Source organism: Nelumbo lutea, chromosome 1, assembly GCF_056320005.1.
Source record: "Nelumbo lutea isolate HS-2025 chromosome 1, American lotus-T2T, whole genome shotgun sequence".
Classification (NCBI taxonomy): domain Eukaryota; kingdom Viridiplantae; phylum Streptophyta; class Magnoliopsida; order Proteales; family Nelumbonaceae; genus Nelumbo; species Nelumbo lutea.
In genome coordinates, this window is record NC_142684.1 from 37,777,682 (window position 1) to 37,800,472 (window position 22,791).

Sequence of the window (22,791 nt, forward strand, 5' to 3'; positions counted from 1 at the left end):
ACTGGTTTAACTACTACCAGCCTGGATGTTGTTGGTTCTGGTTCTACTAATGATGCTGTCACTAGTGGTACTACTAATGTTGTTGATGATTTAGCTGCTAGTGCTGCTATTAGTGGTGCTTTTTGTTCAGACCCTAATTCCTATGAGCAAAAATGTTGCTCTACGGGGTTTTCTGCTCTAAGATGAGATGGTTTGAAATGTCTTCTACCTCCAGTCATATGTGTCACCTCGGCTAAGCCCTTTTCTCAATTTTGAACAAAATGGTCTTGTTAACCTATCCTTACCAACTTTTCAATGGAAATGGGTACAGGTGCATGGATTGCTAACTCAACCAAGATGTATGAATACTTGTAGGGTACAACATGATATTCTGGTGGCCAAAACGGATCACGTACACATTCATCAACACCTGTCCACTTATCCATTTTGGGTTGAGTTAGTAAAGCAAGGATGTCTTCTTTATTTTCAGGGGAAATAGTTCTTCGCCACAATTCACCAATTCATCTAATGTAATTGGTTCAAGGATAGAAAAGAGTGGTTCATTCATAACTAAGTGGGTCATGTTTACTTCTTCAACTGATTTGGTCTTGGTGATGAATTTGGTTGGATCGAAGGGTGGCCCAATTTGCTAACAAAATCTTCTATGCTTTTAGTTCCTTCCCTTCTCTATAAATTGGTTGAATCAAGCTTGTAGGATCTTGCATTTCTATCGAGACCACCACAATCAATATCAAATTCACTAAATGTATAGGCTTCATGAACTTCACTTAATCGATTGTTGGACTGGTTTCTTTTACTTGAAGGGTGATAACTTGATGTTTAGGAAGTGGGTTGATGCTGAATTTGGTTGTTGCTAGTTGGTAGAACCCAACACATTGATATGCTTCTTATCAATCAAGTCCTGAACGGAATTCTTCAATACGTGACATCGGTTGGTCCAGTGTCCTGATCCCTAATGAAATTCACAAATAGCATTTTGGTTAAACCAATAAGGTAGAAGATCTTGTGGAGGGCGAGGTTCCAAGGAACAACTCACTCATGGGTATGACCTTTATGTATTCTCTTACTGGTCTCCAAGGATATTGGTTTTAATATTGCTTGGGTTGACTTTCCATGGTTCTTATGGGTTTGATTTGGTTTATTGGAATAAGCCAACACTTTCACTTTGTAAGTGTAGTTGTAAGCCACTGGTTGGGTCCCTAGGTTAGTTGAAACCTGATTGACCTCCAACTTGGAAGAACCAACCCCTATGGGCTTCTTATCACTAATGGGCACATTACCGACCTTGTTTACGGGGGATGTTAAAGGGACTATACTTCTAGCTACCACTGAATCTTCAATTTGGTAGCCAACAGAAATGAGAGAATGAAAGGAAGGGCGATGGGTTACTCTCGGCCTACTAGAATATTCCATATTCAAACTCTTTAAGACCATAGCAATCACTAGGCCTTTTTAACACTTGGGTTGCCTAGGCCCTCCACCTGGTTATAAACTCAGTGAAAGATTCATCAGGTCTTTCCTTGACCAAATCTAACTTACGGGTCCAGTGGTCAGAGACGTGTGAGTGGCAATTAGTGTCCAAGGCTATTGGGCTTGGCCTACATTACTAGTTTATATGCTTGCAGTAGGAGCACATGACGGTTAGTCCAAAGTCTGGTTGGGATTGAGGGTATCCATGGTTGCTGTGCTTGAGATGATTGACCCTAGACAGGTAAGGTTTGTTGTATAGATCCTTGAGAGCATGTTGGGTTGATATAGATGTTTTGGGCTTGTAACTTTGGGACCATTGAAGCCCAAGAGGCTTAGGCTTGCTGATGAGTTTGGGCCATCAGGATGGATACTATGGATGTACGAGAGGCCTGGGACTGCTAGTTTACCTCTAATGGTGAGGTAGCTTGCCCTTGGTATAGTGGACTTGAGACTAGAGGAAAAGCTTCATTACGCTTTGGGGCCGAAGGACACAACCCTGACCAAATGGGTTTCTTGATTCTAGGTTCCAACCATTTAAAGTGTTCAGATGGATTCACTATGGCTTGGGCTTGATTTTGGGATATGAATTATCCTATTTGACCTAATTGTTGGCCTAACTGTTTGCCTACCTGCTCTATGGCCTTGAGTAATTAGGAAAAGTTTGACCCTTGTCTTGGTGGATCTTGGGCTACAAAGGAATTTTCATCAACTTCTAGGTTATCTAGTTATGTGCCATGATATTTGATTCTAGGTCAAAATCTCTAAGAACCAATAGGGGTTCAATTGCTGGTTTGTTCTCAGGGACTTCTGGAAAAACTAGGGTTACTTCAAAGAATCCAAGATTGAATCGATCACTAACATAGGGATTTCTAGTTCCTCTATCCTAGCTAGTCTCTTATCAGTTCTCTTCCAATGAACTGTGCGTAAAAAATGATAAGTTGTACCTGAATGGGTTCACAGCCGATTCGAGCACTAAACAAACAAAAGCAACAATTCAAAGAGAATAGGAAAAAAAATTAAATTGTTACTTGGGCTGTTAAAGATGCAATTGAATGAACCGAATCAAGACTCATAGGGGTAGTTTCTAAGGCTTTATATGCAAGGGTTTTGGTTATGTTTCTACTAGGACCTAATAGGTAAAAGGGAACCTCTGATAGGTTGGGTTGCCCATATAACTAAAGATTTAACTTCGGTACACCATTGAGGCTTCAACTCTTCTATCCAGAGCCACCAACCTTCTTCAAACAGTGGTTGGATATACTTGGGGGGAGAAAAGGGTTATTCTCTTTCTAGGCCAATTATCCCTAAGCAATCACACTAAGGGCCACCTATAGTTGAGATGGAAAGTGAATATGCAATGTAAAATAAGTGCAAGTGTGTGATGCCCAAATAAAACCCAAACTTATTAAAAGATTCATTGAAAACTAGTTTTCCAAATTAAGATCTCTTAAAAATGTTTCCCATTGGAGTTTTTAGCTATGGGGTCGCCTCCCGAAGGCATTCAACTAGCTCAGCTCATTTTTAATGGAGTTACCACTTGAACTTTTAGAATCGGTAATTCAGGAAACCTAGGTTTTCAAGAAAAATCACTTTCTTGCTAACTCTTTGACCCAATGGGGATGAGATTTTTTATGGGTCTAGGAACCAAGGTATAGTGTAGGAAGGTGTTAGACACCCCACATTTACCCGGTTAAGCCGGTCTTTACTTCACTAAATTTCCAAGGAAAATTTTAATAATTCTTGAACTTTAAGACTTACCAAAACACCATATGCTAAGCAACACCGATGAAACTAACTGAATGCTAACAAATCACTATGAATTAGACAATGACAAACAAATAAACCTAAGAATCAAATTATTACATCTAGATAAATAACTAGATTGAATAAGTCATATTGAAGACTATTAAGCTAATCTAGAAAATGAGAGAAACATGAACTGTTTTAAAAACAAGAACAAGACTTACCAAAAACACCATATACTAAGCAACACAAATGAAACTAACTAAATGCAAACAAATCACTATGAATTAGACTATGATAAATAAATAAACCAAAGAATCAAATTATGAAGTCTAGATAAATAATCGAATTGAATAAGTAAGTCATGCGAAGACAGTTCAGCTGATCTAATAAATGAGAGAAACATAAACTATTAAAAACAAGAACAAGAATGTTGCATTATTTAAAAAAGTAGAAAAAGTACTGGTTAAACCAATTAATATACCTATCCTAAGGTTAAATAAATAATTTATAAAAAAGCTAAAGAGAATGATTGAATGATTACTTAGTGGGTTCACCTAGAACTAGACTTAGAAGAGAGCAAATCTTGTGTGCAATAGTCGATGAACTGAACGAGATGAACGAGACTAACTAGCTAACCAGTGCAGAGATGATGCACAGATAATCCCTATGAGAAAGTTATAGAGGAATGGTGCAAAGAGATTAGTAATATTATTCAGTATGCTAAATATGAAAAACCTTTAATTATATCACTGGAGTCTAGTATTAAGATCATAACGAACTTTGGATGAAATTATTGAACATGCTACCAAAATAATTGAATGAATTAAATGACTGATCCATGAAACTAGGTGATTGTGCCAAAATAAATCCACATAAGATTCTAAAAGAATGTAAAGCGAATGCAAATTATCAAATGTGCATGTCGATGAACACTTAAGCAAATCAATGATGAAATTGCATTTATGCCAAAAATAAATAATATATGATTAACCAAATTTTGAATGATGAAATAACAGCCTAATGAGTCTAACCTTTGACCTATCCACAAAGCACAGAAATCAAGAAAAAAAAGAAAAAGAAAAAAATAATTCAGATGATGCCAATCTAGCGTCTAAATGAATCTAACTAATCCTTCTACACATCTATTATGCAGAAACAATCACCACATGATTTATTCTGATGATACCTAATCATAATCAAAAGAGAAGATGAGAAACTGAGCAACTTAGAAACAGAGAGTCGTCGACTTATATGAAAATGTAGCTCATTGTGTGAGAAAGTTGTTGGACACCGACTATTTCTCTACTACTCAATCTTGACTTCAAGCTTGCACCCAACCTTAGAAATTGAAGAATGCATGATCCAATTAATGGCTTGTTCATTTGCTCTAAAATTTGACATTTGAAAGTGCAATAATTACATTAAGAAGTACATTGATGTTAGATAGTGTATGCCCTTAGCTCCAATCAGATTGATGTACATTTGACATTTATTGTAAATGAAAAAAAGAACATAATTGATTCATGTTATACTTGGTGCATTTCTATGTAATTACCCTTAAATTATACACTTATGAGACTTGTGTTAGTTTAGAATATTTTCAACCGATGGATAGACCTAAGGAGGTTTATTCTGTCAAGACTAACACTAATGTGCTGCCAAGTCTGTTGGGGTAGTTTGTCTCAGCTACCAGGGTTAGACCCGAAGCACATGTAGTGTGCGTTTGCTTGAAACACTAAACCCAGACCAATTTCCAGTTGTGCCTTGGACCTTGAAGACTGATGGGCAAAACTGAAAAGTTACACCTAATCCCTAGATTCGATTATGATACTACAATGGGTGTCGGATTCGGCTGTCTTTGACATGCCAATCAGTGAGATCCTTAGCGGAGGTCAAAACCTGAGTATGTTGGGGTAGTCTGAGAATTCACTTGAGTGGGAGATCATAGTGACAGAATCAGCCCCTTTGTCGGACAAAGTGAATGATCGGGGACTGTACTTTCTCGGATGGAAACCAAAACTGCCAGCAGTTGATTTCAACTGTGTTTGAGATTTGTTTTTCAAAAAAAAAAAATATATATATATATATATATTATGTTTTATGAAAAAAATTGCAAAATATTTTAATTCTCAGGATCCATCCGAGCAGAGAGTGCAACACTGTACCTTGCAACTAAGGAGAGGTCATCTCTTGTCGGGAAGTGTTTGATCATTATGGGCTAAGAGGTTAAGTGTAAGTTAGGGCTTTTATACCTGATGGGCTAATCTCATTTAAGAACCATAGTCCTTGGGCCTTCATAAGGTGGTTGGACTCAAGGACCATTTAGTGTAAATGTTGGGCTCATTAAGAGCCCATACTGATAGACTTAGGGGGTCACTGTGTACAATAGTGAATTCGGCCAGGCCTTGTTATAGAGGCTAAGCTGAACCTATATCGACTTTGTGAGGTTAATGTTAGGGCCTCATGCCAAACAAAGAGAGCCAAGTTAGCCAACAATAAAAAGGGGAAGTGAGCCTGCTAGCTTAATGGGCCTAAGGCCCATAATTATTGGATTAAGTAGTCATGTGACTTGGACAAATTTGGGTTTGGATCAGCAAGAGGATAAGAGGATAAGTCTTATCCACTTAAGAGTTCAGATCCAAATAAAGATTTGGATCAAAGACTCCTCCTAATAGGATTAGGAGAGCTGATCTTTAAGGCTTATAAATAGAAGGGGTGAATTGCTTCAGTTTTCACCTTTTTGCATTCAGTTGTCTCCCTCTATTCTTGCTGCCCAACCCTAATTCAATCTCTAGTTTCTTGTACTAATAGAGATCAGTTCCTACATTTGATTTGCTAAAAAATCAGATTTGATTTCATTTTCACACTTTTTCCTTGATCCTTGCTGAAGGATTGCAGTTCTTGCTGAAGGACTGCATTGCTGAACCTGCTTCATCTCAAGCTGCACCACCTTCAGTGGAAGCGGATTTTGGTACCCTCTTTGGGTGTGAACACCTACTTTTGGAGCTACACATGTGGATTTCGTATCAGGTATTTCTCTCCCTTTCTTTTGGTTTCAGATCTGGTTCGGTTTGTTTCAAGAACGATCCTTGAAAAATGCCATTTTTCTAAAACTGAGAATATGATTCCCAAAAGGGAGAAAAGAAATTTTTGAAATTTCGCCTAACCATCCTACATGGTTTGGCCATCCATATGATGGATCTCTCTTCCCTTCAGTGGTATCAGATCCAAGTTCAAATTTTGAACTAAATGTAAATCAGATATGAAGCAACACAAATTGGTAGAAACTGTTCTACCCGATTTGTGCAAATTAGCAATTTTTCTGAGAATTCGGTTATCAGATTAGGGCGTTTGATCTGAAATCAATTCCTTATTATTATGCAATAATTTTGGAACGGTTATATGATTATTTATTGAATTTTAGGGTTATTTGTGTGATGAAGATCGAATTCTTTTATGGCGCCAAGATTTAAGCACCCTGCATTTTATTCTATTCAATTTTGGTCTATAAATATATTTTTTTTAATTTTTAGACAAAATGTATAGGATTCAGTCTGATGTAATTAATAGAAAAAGTAGGTTTTTCTATTTTTTTACATTGAAAGATTTGCTAGAGTGCGCGGAGGAGAAGAAGATTTTTGCAAAAAAGAAATCTACAATCTGCGATTAACCCTTTTCTTGAAGGTTTGCAATTTGTCCGGATCAGATTTGGACCATCACACTTGCAGCCCTTTCTTGTGTTTTATTGTTAATCTTGAATGTCAATTTTGGCTGTAATTAATTCAGATCAAGATCTTGATAATTGCATCATGTATTGGACACCAAACCCTAGGCCGAATTGACCTAGTTTGGTATAAACCGGTTGGACCGAACCCATGGTTCGATGTGGTTTATTCTCAGCCCCATGGGTCATGTTTTAGGTGACCCAAATTCAATTATGGGCCAAGAATTTGATGGCCCATCACATGATGCAATTCAGCCCACCCCTGTAAAACCCTGTTTTGCCCAGTTAAAGCAACATCAACCCATTTTCGACATAGCAATTATATGGGCCGAACTACTTTTTGCAGTTTAGCCCATAGACCTAGATTGTATTATTTGATGATGCATGGGCCTTAATGAGCTAATAATGCGTTAACTTTAATTAATTAGGGTTTTACATATTATTTAATTGATTGGATCAATTTATGCATGTGAATGTGTGTGATATGCTAAATGTGATTCGTACATGGGCCATAAGTACTTGGCCCATGTTTAATCGTTAGTGGCTTTCTGTGTACACCATGGCTGAATGCACATCATTGCCATGGTGCCCTAAAGATCATTAGATGATCTCCCTTCTCAATAAGCCCCAGATCGACTTCCTCCCCAAGAGGAACCATACGGAACCCTAGCCCATTTTGGGCCCATTTGAATATAACATTATGAAAATCAGTGGAAGCCACTCTGGTTTGACCTAAATCAGATCCAGGGACATTTTTATTTGTTCCCTCCATTTAATATAAGTGCAAGTGATAGGGAATTTCAAATGATGAATTCTCTAAAGGTCTTTCATCATTAGCATGAAGATGGGCTATCAATTAGGAGATGCACCATAAATTGGGCTATCCATTTGTTGGTCCAATTTGTTGGATTGCTTCATAAGATGATATGGGCATCATAGACCAATGTGGGAGGGGCCTATCCTAAAATGGAAGACTCTCTCACGGTACCTTGGGGTCCACGATATGATGGATTAGCACTTACTGGATAGAAATGTTTAAACTAAAATGGGAATGAACCTTGTTTGACAAAGGCCAAAGAGAAAGCTCATTTGATGAGTGGATGAGATCCTTCATAGAAAGTGGTGGGGTTTTATAGTTAAAACAATTGGCTCCACGCACTTACGTGATTTCCCACATTTTTAGAGACATAATCACATCTTCGTCACTGAGATAGGAGGGAAATCTCAGAGATGGAGAGATGGAAATTGAACATAGATATAAGACCTTTCTATGTAGATAACATGAATCAATTTTAGGTTGTAGACTAATTTATGTTGCCTTTTATCAGAAATGGCAAACAAACAATTCGCCAAGTTGTTGAATGACAATAAGCTTAAGGGACCTAATTATGCCGATTGGTTTTGTAACCTTATGCTCGTTATGACATCCGAGAATTTGGACATGGTTGCCAAAAACCCTGCACTGGAACGTCCGGGTGACAGGGCTTCTGAGGCCCGTAAGAAAGAGTATCAGGAATGGGAGGAGAAAAACTCTCTTGCCCAGTATTACATCATAGCATCCCTAGACAATCCAATATAAAGACAATTCAATAAGATCGAAGTGTCCAAGGATATCATGAATAGCCTGAGGACAATGTACGGGGAGCATAATCATTCTGCTTGACAAAAGGTCCTCAAATTGTTGATGACCACACAGATAACTGAGAGCCAATGGGTCCATGACCATTGTTTAAAAATGATGGGTTACATTAACAAATTGTAGGCTCTTGGTTCTGGGCTAGATGACAACACTAAAACTGATGCTATCTTAAACTCTCTACCTCCATCCGTCAATCAGTTTGTCATGAACTATAACATTAATAAACTAAAAGTTAGCTTTCAGGAACTCAGCAATATGTTGTAGAGGGCTGAAGAACTGATAAAGAAGGATAAGCCGATAGCCATGCTTATTGAAGGTGGCAAGTTAGACAAGAAAAAGAGAAAGGCTAAGAAGAAACCTCAGAAAAAGCTGGCAAGCCTAAAAAGCAGAAGAAAGATAAAGGATCGGATGCATGTCACTTCTACAAGCAGACCAGACACTGGAAGAGGAACTATCCTCAGTATCTAGAGACCAAGAAGAAAGAAGGTAATTTTGAATCTCATATCATAGAGACCAATATGTTGGTTACTTCTGCATCCTGGTGTATTGACTCTAGGGCTTCTACTCATGCATGTAACACATTGCAGGGGTTCAAAATAAGCAGAAGGCTAAGTGATGATGAAGTAACACTTTACTAGGGGACTTCTGCAACAGTTGTAGCTATAGCCATATGAATTGTAGATTTATTTTTCAGAGAAAGAGTTGTTAGGCTTAAAGATTGTCTTTGTGTACCTACTTTGAGAAGAAATCTAATTTCTGTTTCAAAATTGTGCAATGATGGTTATTCTATTTTGTTTAGTAATACAATTACTATTAAACTGAATAACAAATTCATCACTTATGAAGAACTTGAGAATGGTCTCTATGTCCTCCGTCTTTCTCTAGAAACAAACATAACCAAAACTATGTCAGAAATTATACTCAAGAAAAGATCACGTGATACAGTTGATCCCACGTGCCTGTGGCATTACTGACTTGGTCACATTAATATAGATCATATCACAAGGTTGGTAAATGATGCTCCTTTGAATTTTCAAACTATAGAAGATCTTCCAACTTGTGAACCTTACCTTAAGGTAAGATGAAATGGCCATTTACGGGACAGCTTGAAAGATCTACGGGCACACTTGACCTGATACATACTGATGTATATGGTCCCATGAATGTTAGGACACGCAACCAACACGTTTATTTTAGGATCATGTGATACAGTTGATCCCACATGCCTGTGGCATTATTGACTTGGTCACATTAATATAGATCATATCACAAGGTTGGTAAATGATGCTCCTTTGAATTTTCAAACTATAGAAGATCTTCCAACTTGTGAACTTACCTTAAGGTAAGATGAAATGGCCATTTATGGAGCTTGAAAGATCTACGGGCACACTTGACCTGATACATGCTGATGTATGTGGTCCGATGAATGTTAGGACACGCAACCAACACGTTTATTTTATAACCTTATCGATGATTTCTCTCGGTATGGTTACGTGTATCTAATGAGACATAAGTCTGAATCCTTTGAAAAGTTCAAGAAGTTCAGACAAGAGGTTAAGAAATAGTTGGAGATAAATCAAGGCCCTTCTATCAGATCGATGAGGCAAATATCTCTTCGATAAATTTAGGGACTACTTAAAGAACAATGAAATTGTATCACAATTAGCTCCTCCTTCAACACTACAATTAAACGGTGTATCAGAGAGGAGAAATCAGACTCTATTGGATACGGTCCGTTCATTTCTTGTCCACTCAGAATTACCTATATCCTTTTGGGGTTACGCATTGGAGACTGCGATATACGTGTTGAACCGGGTTCCAATCAAATCCGTTCATAAGACTATATGAGTTATGGACCGATAAAAAACCAAGTGTGAGACACATGAACATTTGGGGTTGTTTGGCACATGTTAAAAGAACAACTGCTGGCAATTTGGAATCCAAGACTAGTCGTTGCTTATTTATAGGTTACCCCAAAAGCTCTGTAAGTTACTTATTCTATGACCCAAAAGAGCAAAAGGTATTTTGTAGTCAAAATGCCTATTTCTTAGAAGAAGACTACATCCTGTACAATCATCGTTAGGAAATCATTCTTGATGAGGAGAGCTAGGAGTAGTGGGAGATATCCCACATATTCCAAATAACACCCAACCTAGAAGATCTACCCGGGCTTCTAGACCTCTAGTTCATTACGGCTATAATCAAGAAAGTTACTTGATGGAAGCCACAATCAGTGAGGTAGATCCCATGAAAGCCAAGATGGACTCGATGGAAACCAATAAGGTCTGGATTCTTGTAGACTCATCCCCTGGGGTGAAAGCAATTGGTTGCAAATTGATCTACAAGAGGAAGAAGAGCCATGTTGGGAAGATTGAGACTTATAAAGATCGTCTTGTAGTGAAGGGGTACACTCAGAAAGAAGAAATCGATTATTAGCAAAACCTTTTTGCTAGTAGCCATGCTTAAATCCATACGGATCCTACTAGCTGTAGCAGTACACTATAACTATGAGATTTGGCAAATGGATGTCAAAACTGCATTCCTGAATGGAGATCTTACTGAAGATATCTATATGTAGCAACCTGAAGGTTTCATTTCTACGGGTCAGGAACACATGGTGTGTAAACTTAACTGATCCATCTATGGACTTAAGCAAGTTTCTAGAAGTTGGAACATCCGATTTGACTCTACCGTTAAACAATTTAACTTTGACCAGAATCCGGATGAGCTATGTGTTTACAAGAAAGCAGTGGGAGATAAAGTTACATTCTTAGTTCTGTATGTAGATGACATTTTACTCTTTGGGAATGATTTAGGAATGTTGACTACGGTGAAGGTAGGGCTTTCGCAGTAATTCTCCATAAAAGATCTTGGAGAAACCTCTTATATCTTGGGACTTCGACTCTATAGAGATAAATCGAAAATGATAAAAGGATTATCCCAGTCTACTTACATTGACAATATTGTCAAAAGATACAACATGGAGAACTCCAAGAAGGGATTTGTCCCTTTTAAACACGGAGTCACTCTCTCCAAGGGTATGTCTCCCAAGACTTCCATGGAGATTGAGGGCATGAGAGGGGTTCTCTATGCCTCAGCCATAGGGAGCATCATGTATGCCATGTTGTGCACTTGACCAGACATTGCTTAGGCTGTAAGTGTGATAAGTAGATACCAGTCAAACCCAGGACAGGAGCACTGGACAGCTATAAAGAACATACTCAAATACCTTCGAAGGATAAAAGAGTTTTTTCTAGTATTCGATGGTAGTTCGCTACAGATCCTAGGGTATACCAATGCCGATTTCTAGTTAGACCCAGATGATAGAAAGTCTACATCTGGTTACATCTATATGATGGGGTCCTATGTAGTAAGAAAAATAGTCCACGACACAGGCCAAGTGCATTGCCGTAAGTGAGGCTGCTTAATGGATGAAGTTATTCATCCTATAATTTGGAATTCAACACATCACCCATTCCACTATTGTGCGACAACACTGGATCTACGGGAGATTGTTGTTAGAGTGGACATCCAGATTCAGAAGGTAGTATCAGCGGAGAATGTGGCAGACCCATTAACAAAGCCATTGACACATAAAGTGTTTGAGAAACACATGGATAGTATGGGACTTCGGCTTGTAACCGATTGGACCAAAGTGCAAGTGGGAGCTATTAGATAGTGTATGCCCTTAGATCCAATCAAATTGATGTACATTTGACATTTATTGTAAATGAATAAAAGCACATAATTGATTCATGTTATACTTTGTGCATTTCTATATAATTACCCTTAAACTATACACTTATGAGACTTGTGTTAGTTTAGAATGTTCTCAACCGTTGGATAGACCTAGGGAGGTTTATTTTGTCAAGACTAACACTAATGTGCTGCCAAGTCGGTTGGGGTAGCTTGTCTTAGCTGCCAGGGTTAGACCTGAAGCACATGTAGTGTGTGTTTGCTTGAAACACTAAACCCAGACCAATTTTTAGTTGTACCTTGGACATTGGAGACTGATGGGAAAAACTGGAAAGTTACACCTAACCCCTAGATTCAATTATGGTACCACAATGGGTGTCGGATTCGGCTGTCTTTGACATGCAGTGAGATCCTTAGCGGAGGTCAAAACCTGAGTATGTTGGGGCAGTCTGAGAATTCACTTGAGTGGGAGACCATAGTGACAAAATCAGCCCCTTTGTCGGACAAAGTGAATGATCGGGGACTGTACTCTCTCAGATGGAAACCAAAACTGTTGGCAGCTAATTTCAACCGTGTTTGAGATTTGTTTTGCAAAATATATATATATATATATATATATATATATATATATATATATAATGTGTGTGTGTGTGTGTGTGTGTGTGTGTGTGTGTGTGTTATGTTTTATGAAAATGTTTGCAAAAGGTTTTAATTCATGGGATCCATCCGAGCAGAGAGTGCAATACTGTACCTTGTAGCCGAGGGAGAGGTTCTCTCTTATCGGGTAGAGAGTCCAAATTAGAGGATGAACAACTTCTTCCATTAGGCAGCCTCACGACAATGTTCTTGGCTTGGGTTGTGGACTATTTTTATTACTACATAGGACCCCATCATAAAGATGTAACTACATTTAGACTTTTTATCATCTAGGTCTGGCTGAAAGTCGACATCGGTGTACCCTAGGATCTATAGTGAACTACCATCGAATACCAGACAAAACTTTTTTGTCCTTCGAAGTATTTAAGTATATTTTTCACAGTTGTTTAATGCTCCTGTCCTGGGTTTGATTGGTATCTACTTACTACACTCATTGCTTGAGTAATGTCTGGCGGAGTGCACAACATGGTATACATGATGCTCCCTACGGCTGAGGCATAGGAACCTCTCTCATGCCCTCAATCTCCTCAGGAGTCTTAGGAGACATACCCTTGGAGAGAGTGACTCTGTGTTCGAAAGGGACAAATCCCTTCTTGGAGTTCTCCATGCAATATCTTTTGACAATCTTGCCAATGTAAGCAGACTGGGATAATCCTATCATCTTCTTCGATCTATCTCTATAGAGTCGAAGTCCCAAGGTGTAGGAGGCTTCTCCAAGATCTTTCATGGAGAATTGTTGTGAAAGCCACACCTTCACCGTAGTTAATATTCTTACATCATTCTCAATGAGTAAAATGTCATCTACATACAGAATCAAGAGTGTAACCTTATCACCCACTATCTACCTGTAAACACAGGGCTCATCCAGATTTCGTTGAAAGTCGAATTATTTGACGATAGAGTCAAACCAAATGTTCCAACTCCTAGAAGTTTGCTTAAGTCCATAGATGGATTGGTTGAGTTTACACGCCATGTGTTCCTGACCTACAACAATGAATCCTTGCAGTTGCTGTATATAGATATCTTCAGTAAGATCTCCATTCAGGAACGCCATTTTGACATCCATTTTCCAAATCACATACTCATAGTGTGGTGCTACAACTAGCAGGATCCTAATGGATTTAAGCATGGGCATTGGCGAAAAGGTTTCCTCATAATCAATTCCCTCTTTCTGTTGTACCCCTTCGCTACAAGACGGGCTTTATAAGTTTCAATCTTACCATCAGTGGGTGGGTCTACAAGAGTTCAGACCTTGTTGGTCTCAATTGAGTCCATCTCGGCTTTCATGGCATCTATCCACTTCAAGGAATCTATGTCCAACATAGCTTCTATGTAAGTCATGAGATCTTCTTCACTAATCGTGGCTTCCGTCAAGTAATTTTATTGATCATAGGCATAACAAACTGGAGGTCTAGAAAGCTGGGTAAATCTTCTAGGTTGGTTATTATCTAGAGCCTATGGGACATCTCCCACTACTCCTCAGCTCTCCTCATATAGTACGATTTCTTGACGATGATTGTCTGAGATGTAGTTTTCTTCTAAGAAGTAGGCATTTCGACTACAAAACACCTTTTGCTCTTTTGGGTCATAGAATAAGTAACCTACAGAGCTTTTGGGGTATCCTATAAATAGGCAACAACTAGTCTTGGATTCCAATTTGTCAGCATTTATTCTTTTAACATGTGCCAAACAACCCCAAATCTTCATGTGCCTCACACTAGGTTTCTTACCGGTCCATAGCTTATATGGAGTCTTAGGAACGGATTTGGTTGGAACCCGGTTCAGCATGTATGTTGCAGTCTCCAATGCATAACCCCAAATGGATATAGGTAATTTTGAGTGGACGAGAAATGAACGGACCATATCCAATAGAGTCTGATTTCTACTCTTCGATACACTGTTTAATTGTGGTGTTGCAGGAGGAGCTAATTGTGATACAATCACAATGTCCTTTAAGTAGTCCCTAAATTCATCAGATCACCTCCTCGATTTGATCGAAGGGCCTTGATCTGTCTTCCCAACTATTTCTCGACCTCTTGTCTTAACTCTTTGAACCTTTCAAAGGATTCAACCTTATGTCTCATTAGGTACACGTAACCATACCGAGAGAAATCATCGATAGTTATTAGGAAATAAATGTACTAGTTACGTGTCCTAACATTCATGGGACCACATACATCAGTATGTATTATGTCAAGTGTGCCCGTAGATCTTTCAGGCTTTTCCATAAATGGTCATTTCGTCATCTTACCCTAAAGGCAAGGTTCATAAGTTAAAAGATCTTCTATAGTTAGAAAATCCAAATGACCATCATTTACCAACCTTATGATACGATCTATATTAATGTGGCCAAGTCAGTAATGCCATAGGCACGTGGGATTTACCGTATCACATGCTCTTTTCTTGGGGGTTATTTCCGATGTAATTTCGATTATGTTTATTTCCAGAGAAGGATGGAGAACATAGAGACCATTCTCAAGTTCTCTGTAAGTGAGGAATTATTCAACTTAATAGTAATCGTATTACAAATTAAATTGCACAATTTTGAAATAGAAATTAAATTTCTTCTCAAAGTTGGTACATTAAGACAATCTTTATGTGTAATGACTCCTCTGAAATATAAATCTACCATTCCTATAGCTATAGCTGCAAATGTTGCAGAAGTCCCCAATTAGAGCGTCACTTTTGCTTGTCCTGAACCCCTGTAATGTGTTACATACATGAGTAGAAGCCCCAGAGTCAATACACTAGGATGCAGAAGTGACTATGGTCTCTATGGCACAAGATTCAAAATTACCTTGCTTCTGGGTCTCCAGATACTGAGGACAGTTCCTCTTCTAGTGACCGGTTTGCTTGCAGAAATGACATGCATCCGATGCCTTGTCATTTTTCTGCTTTTTAGGTTTGCTAGCTTTCTTTTGATGCTCTTTCTTAGCCTTCCTCTTTTTATTGCCTGACTTGCCACCTTCAACAAGCATGGCTATCGGCTTGTCCTTCTTTATTAGTTCTTCATTCCTCTGCAACATATTATATAGTTCTTGAAGGCTAACATTTAGATTATTCATGTTATAGTTCATGATGAACTGATTGAAGGAGGGAGGCAGGGAATTTAAGACGACACCAATCTTGGTGTCATCATCTAGTGCAAAGCCGAGAGCCTCCAATTCATTTATGTAGCCCATCATCTTAAGACAATGGTCATGAACCTATTGGCTATCAAACATCTGTGTGGTCATAAACATCTTTAGGACCTTCTGTCGAGTAGAATGATTCTACTCTCCATACATGGTCCTTAGACTATCAATGATATTCTTGGAAACTTCAATCTTATGAAACTGTCTCTGTATCAGATTGTCTAAGGGGGCTACAATATAACACCGGGCAAGAGAATTTTTCACCTCCCATTTTTGATATTCCATCTTACATGCCTCAGAAGCCCTATCTCTTGGATGTTCCAGTGTAGGATTTTTCACTACCTTGTCCAATTTCTCGGATGTCAGAACTAGCATAAGGTTACGGAACTAGTCAGCATAGTTAGGTCCCTTAAGCTTGTTATCATTCAACAGTTTGACGAAATATCCATTTTCCATTTCTGATAAAAGGCAAAATATTTGTCCATGACCAAAAATGATTCATGTTTACATAAAAAGGGCTTTTATCTATGTTCCAGTTCCATTTGTTCATCTTTGAGATTTCCCTCCTATCTCAGTGACGGAGACGCGATTATGTCTTTGGAAATGTGGGAAACCACATAGGTGCATGGAGCCAACTGTTTCAACTACAAAGCCCACCACTTTCTATGAATGATCATATCCACTCATCTTATGAGCTTTCCCTTTGGCCTCTATTGGACAAAGTTCATTGCGATTTTTGGCTAAACCTTTCTGTCTATTAAATGACCCGTCATATTTGTGGACCCCAAGGTACCTTGAGAGAGTCTTCAATTTTTGGATTGGTCCCTCCCACATCGGTCTATGACACCCCTATCATCTTATGAAGTAATCAAATAGACTAGATCAACAAATGGATAGCCCAATTTTATGGTGCATCTCGTCATTACTAATACAATCCATCTTCATGCTAATGACGGAAGGCCTTTAGAGAATTCATCATATGAATTTCCCTATTATATGCACTTATATATCTTGTGGTAATAAGTTGAAATATCCCTAGATTTGATTTAGGTCAAACCAAAGTGGCTCCCACTTACTTTCTTCAAGTCAGATTCAAATGGGCCCAAAATGGGTTAGGGTTCTGCACGGTTCCTCTTGGGGAGGAAGCTGATCTGGGGCCATTGATAAGGGAGATCATCCAATGCTCTTTAGAACACCATGGCAATGATGTGCATTCAGCCATGGTGTTCATAGAGAGACACTAACGATTAAACATGGGCAAAGTACTTATCGCCCATGTACGAAGCACATTCAACACATCACATACATTATCAACCCATAATTGATCCAATCAATTAAATAAACTATAAAACCCTAATTTATTAAAGTTAACACATTATCAGCCCATTAGGGCCCATAATATTATCAAATAAAATTATCAAGGTATATGGGCTAAATTGCAAAAGGCAGTTCGGCCCATATAATTGTAATGCTAAAAATGGGTTGATTTTGCTTTAACTTAACAAAATAGGGCTTTACTGGGGTTGGCCAAATTGCATTATGTGATGGTCCATCAAACCCCTGGCCCATAACTGAATTTGGGTTACCTAAAACGTGACCCATGGGGCTGAGAATAAACCCCATTGAACCATAGGTTCGGTCCAACCAATTTGGACCAAGCTAGGATAAATCGGCCTAGGGTTCGATGTCCAACACATGATGTAATTATCAACAATATGATCTGAAATTAATTGCAGCTGAATTTGACAATCAAAACAGCTAGAAAAATAGTCATGGGGCTGTAGTGTGATGATCTTGAACAATCTGCAAACCTGCAAGAAAAATATTAATCGTAGATAGCAAATTCATTTTCTGCAAATCGCAGATTGCAGATCTTGTATCTGCAAAAATTCTTCTTCTCCTCCATGCGTTCTAGCACTTCTTCCAATGTAAAAAAAATAGAAAACCCTAATTTTCTATTAATTACATCAAATCAAATCCTATACATTTTGTCTAGAAAATAAAAAAAAAATATTTATCGACCAAATTGAATAGAAAAAGAGCAGGGTGCACAAATCTTGGCACCATAAAAAGATTTCGATCTCCATCACACATACAATCCAAATATTCAAGAAATAATCACAAAAAAATTCCATAATTATAACATAATAATAAAGAATTAATTTTCATATCATACACCCAAAATCTGAGAACCAAATTCTCAAAAAACTGTCAGTTTACACAAATCGAGTAAATAGTTTCTGCCCATTTGTGTAGGTTCAGATCTGGTCTAAATTTGGTTCAAGACTTGAACTTGGCTTTGATACTACTAAAGGGATCGGAGATCCATTATATGGGTGGCTGAACCATGCAGGGTGGCTAGGAAAATTTTCAAAAATTTTCTTTTTCCCTTTCGGGAATCGTATTCTCTGTTTTAGAAAAATTGCATTTTTCAAGGTTTGTTCTTGAAACAAACTGGACTAGATATGTAACCAAAATAAAGGGAGTGCTATAACTGATACAAAATCCACAAATGTAGCTCCCAAAATAGGTGTTCACGCCCAAAGAGGTCACCAAATCTTTACTCCACTAAAGATGACATAACTTAAGGTGAAGCAGAATCAACAAAACAATTCTTTATCAAGAACTGCAATCCTTTAGCAAGGATCACGTAGGAGAGGTGAGCAAAACTTCAGATCTGATTTCTCTAGAAAAAATCAGAATCAAGATCAAATCTTGATCAGCCCAAGACTCTAGAGACCGAACAGGGTAGGGCGGCAAGAACAAAGGAAAGAATTGGATTCAAAAAAGTGTTTAATAGAAGGTATCCGTCCTCTATTTATAATCTTTCAAGATTAGCTTCCTAATCCTATTAGGAAAGAGTTCTTTGATCCAAATCATTATTTGGATCTGAACTCTTAAGTGGATAAGATTTATCTTATCCTCTTGCTAATCTAGATACAGATCTAAGCCTAGATTCGCCCATATTTAATTAATCAAATTAGCCCAATTCGATATGGGCATTAGGCCCATTAAGTTATCAGGCTCACTTCCCTTTTAATTGCTGGCTTACTTGGCTCTCTTTGTATGGTGTGGGACCCTAACATTGATCTTCACAAAAGCATATGGGTTCAGTCTAGCCTCTGTTACAAGGCCTGACTGAATTCACTACTGAGCACAGTGAACCCCTAAGCCCATCAGTATGGGCTCTTAGCAAGCCCAACATTTACACTAAATGGTCCGTGGGTCCAGCCACCTTATGAAGGCCCAAGGACTATGGTCTTAAGTGAGATTAGACCATTAGGTATATAAGCCCAAAATGGTCTTACACTTAACCTCTCAACCCATAATGGTCAAACACTGCCCGACAAGTGAGGATCTCTCCCTCGATTGCAAGGTACAATGTCGCACTCTTTGCTCCGGATGGATCATGAGATTAAAACCTTTGCAAACCTTTTCATAAAAAATATAATATATATAAATATATTTTGCAAAAGAAATCTCTAACAAGTTTAAAATCCATTACCGGTAATTTAGTTTTCCATCAAAGAGAATGTTGTCCCTGATCATTCACTTTGTCGGACAAATGGGCTGATTCTGTCACTATGATCACCCACGCAAGTGAATTCTCAGACTGCCCCAACATACCCAGGTTTTGAGCCCGCTAAGGATCTCACTAATTGGCATATCAAAGATAGCCCAATCCAACACCTAGTGCAGTACCATAATCGAGTCTAGGGGTTAGGTGTAACTTTTCAGTTTTGCCCATCTGTCTCTAAGATCCAGGGCATGACTGGAATCTGGTCCAGTTCAGAGTTTCAAGCAAGCCCACACTACATGTGCTTCAGGTCTCACCCTAGCAGCTGAGACAAGCCACCCTAACCAACTTGGCAACACATTAGTGTCAACCTTGGTAGGATAAAACTCCCTAGGTTTATCCAATGGCTATGAACATTCTAAACTAGCACGAGTATCATAAGTGTCCAGTTTAAGGGCATTACACAGAAACACACTAGATATAACATGAATCAATTATGTACTTTTATTCAATTAAAATAAATGCATTAGCACATCAATTTGATTGGAGCTAAGGGCATACACTGTTTTACACCTAAGGCCCATAATTAACTGGATTAATTAAGAAGTCACATGACAGCTTAAGCAGTCATGTGACTTGGGTGAATTTGGGTTTAGATATGGGTTTGGATCAACAAGAGGATTAGAGGATGAGTCTTATCCACTTAAGAGTTTAGATCCAAATAAAGTCTTTGGATCAAAAGCTCCTCCTGATCTTTAAGGCTTATAAATAGAGGGGATGAATTGCTTCAATTTTCACTTTTTTGCATTCAGCTCTCTCCCTCTATTCTTGTCGCCCAACCCTAATTCGATCTCCAGTTTCTTGGATTGATAGAGATCAATTCCTATATCTGATTTGCTAGAAAATCATATCTGATTTCATGCTCACAATCCTTGCTTGATCCTTGCTGAAGGATTGCAGTTCTTACTGAAGGACTGCATTGCTAAACCTGCTTCATCTCAAGTTGCGTCATCTTCAGTGGAAGCGGATTTTGGTACCCTCTTTGGGCATGAACACCTACTTTGGGAGGTAGACGTATTGATTTCATATCAGGTATTGCTCTCCCTTTCTTTTAGTTTCCGATTTGGTCTGATTTGTTTCAAGAACAATCCTTGAAAAATGCAATTTTTTGTATAACTGGGAATACGATCGCAGGAAGGAAGAAAAGAAATTTTTGAAATTTTGCCCAGCCACCTTACATGGTTCAGCCATCCATATGATGGATCTCCCTTCCATTTGGAATGCATGATCCAACTAAAGGCTTGCTTGTTTGCTCTGAAGTTTGACATCAGAAAGTGCAATAATTACATTAAGAAGTATATTAATGTTGGTGAACTTTTTTTTCCTCTGAACTCTAGATGCAGAGAATATTGTTCTGAATTCTGAATTTTGAAAATTATCAAATATCCATTTTGACCCTATATATGAGAGTTTTTGTTTGTCTTCTTGGGGTACCATTGGAGAACAAAAAGTTGTATGATTGCACAATTAGAAATAAGTGATAAGAGGAAATGAACACACAAATTTCTCTTAACGTTAAAAGATTCCTCTTAAGAGATAAGAGTTAAGAGGAAATGAACATGCCCTAAGTTGTGTACTCTCAAAACATTGTCAATAGACTCTAAGGGGACTCTCTTCTCATCCCTACTATCTTTGGAAGGCTCTTATCTCCCTTTTAAAAACTCTTTGCATGTCCTTTTATGTTGGAGAGGACCTCTTCATATAGGGAAGTTTGGGTTTATCGAACATTAAACCTCGACGATTGAAATTCAATGTTGAGATATTAATGGCTATGGTTAGAGTCTTTCTTAGATTAAATCATTAGAAAAGGGGGTCTTAGAGATTCAACTAAAAGGAATGGACATATAGAGGTTAGAGTGTAATCCTACTTTATTTTGGATTAGGAGAAAGTTTGCAAGATAGAGTGGGATATCTCACTTAGACCCTAAAAAAGATAAGACATTTTAGTCTCATACGCATCCTAAGCGACAATTTTTTGAATGATAATGAAATTGTAGCTATGTTATTATTGAAGGGGATTCCACCTTGAATGTTATGATTGATCGTAACCGGTTTTGAGTTTGGATCTTAGGACGGGTAGTGGTGGTGCACGATCTGGCTAGTCCTACCTAGAAGGCAATCCAAACTCTAATTGGGCGGTGAGCTCAACCGTTCTACAAAATAGTGAATCAGAGAACCCGGGGTAGCTAACCCGACAAGGTCGCTACGATGCTTAAGTCAGTACTTATGCTGTGAATGCGAGCTGAATGCTTGAGAATTTGAGTGCTAGTGAGTAGAATAATCACACATACCTTTGCCTTGAGGTTTCATGTCTTTTTATACTGGAGTAGTCACGGGCCTTACGAAAGAACTCCGAGATCTTCGGGTTGTGTAGATAAGGTTTGCTCTATTTTTGAAGGAGAGCAGTATGTTGATAAGGTTTATCATTTTACCTCCGATTCAGGCGAAGGTAGGACGAGTCTAATCGTGATCCCAAGAAATTTGAGGCCCGTTGGGGAGGCCTTTGGAGTTGATCATGTGATGTTTTAGCTCTCTAGCCCTGAACTGCCACTTCGATTCTTTAGTCCCAAACTGGATTGGGTGTCAAGGTGCCTCTACGCCGAGGTGGTTTTTTGGGCCGAGGTGGCTGATTACCCAAGCTCCAAATGTTGTGAACTAGTTTCACTTGGTTGAGTTGTCACCCCTCGATTAGATCGTGCCCATGTGTCCCCTTCTTGCTAGGTCGTTCCAAATCACCCTTCATCAAATGCCCCCCACTCCTTGTGCCAGGGGTCTCAACCCTGTGCGGGGAGTTCATGGCGAGTCCAGGTGGATTTGGCACGAAGTTTAGATGACTTGAAGGGTGAACCATTGGTCAGGCCTGTTCAACCAACTAGCTGAACCATGAAATGACCTAGGTCGCATCTCAGCTGCACGGACGTCACACTGTTTATAAACTCTACGGACGTCAAAACACGTGCTAAATCAATTTCAACCTCGGGGGGCATGCAACCGGTTTCCTTAGGAGCCGTCAGATCATGTTGATCTTGATCATTGATTCCCGGATATACTGGCTATAAATAGGGGTCAAAGGGCCCATTTTACTCACTACAAGTCCGCAAATCCACAATTTTTTAGGTTGCGCTCAAGTCTTCCAGTTCGATATTAG